This window comes from Mustela lutreola, chromosome 12, assembly GCF_030435805.1.
Source record: "Mustela lutreola isolate mMusLut2 chromosome 12, mMusLut2.pri, whole genome shotgun sequence".
Classification (NCBI taxonomy): domain Eukaryota; kingdom Metazoa; phylum Chordata; class Mammalia; order Carnivora; family Mustelidae; genus Mustela; species Mustela lutreola.
In genome coordinates, this window is record NC_081301.1 from 66495777 (window position 1) to 66501344 (window position 5568).

The 5568-nt window shown below is 36.7% G+C and overlaps 1 non-coding gene across 1 annotated transcript; it reads right to left on the reverse strand.

The window, feature by feature from the left end:
- Positions 1–3897: 3897 nt before the first annotated feature.
- Positions 3898–4006, reverse strand: LOC131813342 (U6 spliceosomal RNA). Its single transcript, XR_009346759.1, has one exon. It is a non-coding gene; the product is annotated as a U6 spliceosomal RNA (small nuclear RNA).
- Between the last annotated feature and the right edge of the window lie 1562 nt (positions 4007–5568).

Genomic DNA, 5568 nt, shown 5'->3' on the forward strand with positions numbered 1-5568 from the left:
CTTTTCCCGACCACAAGGCCAACGGCTCCTTCTCTTCTCTGGGGGCGGCGAGCTGCGCCTTCCCCAGACTTGCTCCTGGGGAGTGCAGTGACAGACGTGTGCCACCACGCTTCTCTCTCAGATCTCAAATACACAACATAACCCTACACCTAAAGGAGTTGGAGAAAGAACAACAAGGAAAGCCTAAACCCAGCAGGCGAAGAGGAATAATAAAGATCAGAGCAGAAATCAATGAAATAGAAGCAAACAAACAAAAACCACAAAACAACAACAACAACAACAACAAAAACAATAGAACAAATCAACGAAATTAGGAAACTGGTTCTTTGAAAGAATTAATAAGATTGATAAACCCCTTTCCAGACTTATCAAAAAGAAAAGAGAAAGAACCCACATAAATAAAATCATGAATGAAAGAGGAGAGATCACAACCAACACCAAAGAAATACAATTATAAGAACATACTATGAGCAACTCTACGCCAATAAATTCAACAATCTGTAAGAAATGGATACATTCCTAGAGACATATAAACTACCACAACTGAACCAGGAAGAAATAGAAAACCTGAGCAGACCCATAACCAGTACGGAGATTGAAACAGTCATCAACAATCTCCAAACAAACAAAAGCCCCGGGCCAGATGGCTTCCCAGGGGAATTCTACCAAACATTTAAAGAAGAATTAATTCCTATTCTCATGATACTGTTCCAAAAAAATAGAAATGGAAGGAAAACTCCCAAACTCTTTTTTTTCTGAGGCCAGCATCACCTTGATCCCAAAACCAGACAAGGATCCCATCAAAAAAGAGAACTACAGACCAATATCCTTGATGAACACAGATGCGAAAATTCTCACCAAAATACTAGCCAATAAGATTCAACAGTACATTAAAAGGATTATTCACCACGACCAACTGGGATTTTTTCCAGGGCTACAAGGTTGGTTCAACATCTGCAAATCAATCAATGTGATACAACACATCAATAAAAGAAAGAACAAGAACCATATGATACTCTCCATAGATGCTGAAAAAGCATTTGGCAAAGTGCAGTATCCCTTCCTGATTAAAACTCTTCAAAGTGGGGCCACCTGGGTGGCTCAGTGGGTTGAGCCTCTACCTTCGGCTCAGGTCATGATCCCAGGGGCCTGGGATCGAGTCCTGCATTGGGCTTTCTGCTCAGCAGGGAGCCTGCTTCTCCTCATCTCTCTCTCTGTCTGTCTCTCTGCCTATTTGTGATCTCTCTCTCTGTCAAATAAATAAATTAAATCTTAAAAAAAAACTCTTCAAAGTGTAGCGATAGAGGGCACATATTATCAATATTATCAAAGCCATCTATGAAAAACCCACTGCAAATATCATTCTCAATGGAGAAAAACTGAATACTTTTCCGCTGAGGTCAGGAACACGGCAGGGATGTCCGTTATCACCACTGCTATTCAACATTGTACTCGAAGTCCTAGCCTCAGCAATCAGACAACAAAAAGAAATTAAAGCCATCCAAATTTTGCCAAATTGGCAGAAGAGAAGTCAAACTATCCCTGTTTGCAGATGATATGATACTGTATGTGGAAAACTTAAAGGACTCCACTCCAAATCTGCTATAACTTGTATAGAAATTCTGTAAAGTGTCAGGATATAAATCAATGAACAGAAATTGGTTGCATTTTTTTATACCAACAAGACTGAAGAAATAGAAATTAAGGAGTGAATCCCATTTACAACTGCACGCAAAACCCTAAGATACCTAGGAATAAACCTAACAAAGAATCTATACTCAGAAAACTCTAAAGTACTCATGAAAGAAATTGAAGAAGACACAAAGAAATGGAAAAATGTTCCATGCTCCTGTATTGGAAGAACAAATATTGTGAAAATGTCTATGCTACCTAAAGCAATCTACACATTTAATGCAATCCCTATCAAAGTCCCATCCATTGTTTTCAAAGAAATGGGACAAATCATCCTAAAATACATATGGAACCAGAAAATACCTCGAAGAGCCAGAGGAATATTGAAAAAGAAAGCCAAAGTTGTTGGCATCACAATTCCAGACCTCAAGCTCTATTACAAAGTTGTCATCATCAAGATAGTAGGGAACTGTCCCCAAAACAGACATAGATCAATGGAACAGAATAGAGAGCCCAGAAATACACCCTCAACTCTATGGTCAACTAATCTTCAACAAAGCAGGAAGGAATGTCCTATGGAAAAAAGACAGCCTCTTCAACAAATGGTGTTGGGGAAATTGAACAGCCACATGCAGAAAAATGAAATTGGACCATTTCCTTACACCACACATGAAAATAGACTGGAAATGGATGAAGAAGCATAATGTGAGAAAGGAATCCATCAAAATCCTTGAGGAGAGAACAGGTAGCAACCTCTTTGACCTCAGCAGCAGCAACTTCTTCCTAGGAACATCGCCAAAGGCAAGGGAAGCAAGGGCAAGAATGAACTACTGGGATTTCATCAGATCAAAAAGCTTTTGCACAGCAAAGGAAACAGTTAACAAAGCCAAAAGATGACTGTCAGAAGTTATCTGGGAGAAGATCTTTGCAAATGACATACCAGATAAAGGGCCAGTATCTATCCAAAATCTATAAAGAGCTTATCAAACTCAACACCCTAAGAACAAATAATCCAATCAAGAAATGGGCTGAGGACATGAACAGACATTTCTGCAAAGAATACATCCAAATGGCCAACAGACACATGAAAAAATGCTCCACATCACTCGGCATCAGGGAAATACAAATCAAAACCGGAATGAGATACCACCTCACACCTTTCAGAATGGCTAAAACTAACAAGTCAGTCAATGACAGATGCTGGCGAGGATGTGGAGAAAGGGCAACCCTCCTACACTGTACGTGGGAATGCAAGCTGGTGCAACCACTCTGGAAAACAGCATGGAGGTGCCTCAAAAAGCTGAAAATAGAAGTACCCTATGACCCAGTGATTGTAGTACTGGGTATATACCCTAAAGATACAAACGTGGCATTCTGAAGGGGCACATGCACCCAAATGTTTATAGCAGCAATATCCACAATAGTTAAACTATGGAAAGAACCTAAATGTCCTTCAACGGATCAATCAATAAATAAGATGTGGTATATATGTAAAATGGGATACTGTGCAGCCATCAAAAAAATGAAATCCTGCTATTTGTGATGACATGGATGGAACTAGAGGGTATTATGCTTGGCGAAATAAATCAATCTGAGAAAGACAACTATCATATGATCTCCCTGATATGATGAAGTGGAGATGCAACATAGGCGGTTTCGGGCGTACGAAAAGAAAAATAAAAGAAGATGGGATTGGGAGGGAGACAAACCATAAAAGACTGAATCTCACAAAACAGAATGAGGGTTGCTGGGGGGAGGTGTGTTGGGAGAGGATGGTGGGGGTATGGACATTGGGGAGAGCAGGTGCTATGGTGAGTGATGGTGAGTGCGGTGAAATGTGTAAACCTGGTGATTCACAGACCTGTACCCCTAGGGATAAAAACACATTATATGTTTATAAAAAAATTTTAAAAAATAATTTAAAAAATCCATTAAAGAAAAAACACATATTGCAAGCCCAGAGCTAATCTCATATTCAATCAAAAAAGTTTGAAAGTTTTCCCCTTAAAGATCAGAAAAAAGACAAGTGTGTCCACTTTCACTACTCTCATTTGACATAGTACTGGATGTCCTAGCCAGAGAAACAAGGAACACAAAGAAATAAAAGACTCCAAAAAAAAAAAAAGGAAGAAGTAAAATTTTCTTTTTTTGGATAACATGAACTTACATGTAAAAAATTCCTAAAAACTTCACAAAAAATTTTGAATAAACAAATTTAATAAAGCTGCCAAATACAAGATCAATATATAAAAGACAGGAATTTTGTTTTGTTTCGTTTTTTTAAAATAGTTTTTCATGTCATCCTTGCTCAGTGATCACGCTAATCTTCTCTGCATCATTCCAATTTTAGTATATGTGCTGCCAAAGTAAGCACAAGACAGGAGCATTTTAACACTCTAATGATGAACTATCTGAAAAAATAAAGAGAACAATCTAATTCACAATAGCATCAAAAATAACAAAATACTTAGGAAAAGATTTAACTAAGAAGATGAAAGATCTGTACCCCATAAACTATGACATTGATAAAGAATTTGAAGGAGACATAAATGGAAAGATAGCTCATATTTATGAATGGTAAGAATTAACATTGTTAAAATGTCCATACTACCGAAAACCATCTGTAAATTCAATTCCTATCAAAAATCCAATGTTAGGGGCGCCTGGGTGGCTCAGTGGGTTAAGCCGCTGCCTTCGGCTCAGGTCATGATCCCAGGGTCCTGGGATCGAGCCCTGCATCAGGCTCTCAGCTCAGCACGAAGCTGCTACCTCTTCTCTCTCTGCCTGCCTCTCTGCCTGCTTGTCATCTCTCTCTGTCAAATAAATAAATAAAAAATCTTTTTAAAAAATCCAATATTTTTTTTTTACAGAAGTAAAGAATCCTAAAATTTATATGAGACCATAAAAGACAACAAATAATTAAAGCAGTTCTGAGAAAGAATGAAGAAGCGAAATTACACTTCTTGATTTGAAACTATACTACAAAGCCCTCATGCTCAAAACAATAAAGTATACTGGCATAAAAACAGACCAGTAAACAAGTAGAACAGAATTGAGAGTCCAGAAATAAATCCTTTCATACAGTCACCTAATATTTGACAGGGGCCAACATATATAATGGGTAAAGATAGTCTGTTCAATAAATGATATTTAAAACTGAATAGTCACATAAACCAGCATGAAACTGGAACCTTATATCACTCATAAATCTTAACTTGAAATAGATTAAAGACTTAAATGTGATGCATGAAACTAAATTTCCTAAAGGAAAACATAGGAAAAATTCTCCTGGACATTGGTCTTGCCAATAGTTTTTTGGATACCAGGCCAAAAACACAAGCAAAAAAAGCAAAAATAAATACATGGTATTACATCAAACTAAAGTTTCTGCATTGCCAAAAAAAACCAAAAGGGAATGAAAACACAATCCACAGAATGGAAGAAAATACTTACAAATCTTATATCTGAAAAGAGGTTAATAACCAACAGATACAAATAAAAAAAATATATAATTTAAAAAATAGCAAAAGGATATCAATAGACTTTTTTTTCAAAAAAGTTATATAAATGACCAACAGGAGCATTAAAAAGTGCTCAACGTAAAAACTCAGGGCAAAGTCATTATGTTGTTGTTGTTGTTGTTTACCTCTGAAAAACACAACAAGATATTACTACCTATTAGAATATATAAAACCAAAAAATTAAAACTGACAAATTTTGGTAAATATTGGGGAAAATGGGGAACTTATGTACTGTGATAGGGATATAAATTTGTATGGAAAACAGTATGGAGATTATTCATATTATTAAAAGTAAAATCACCATATGATTCAGTAATCCCACCTCTAGGTATATATCTAAAGGAAACGAAGTCACTATTCGAAGACATATCTGCACTCTTATGTTCATTATAAAATTATTAACTCTAAGCAAGAG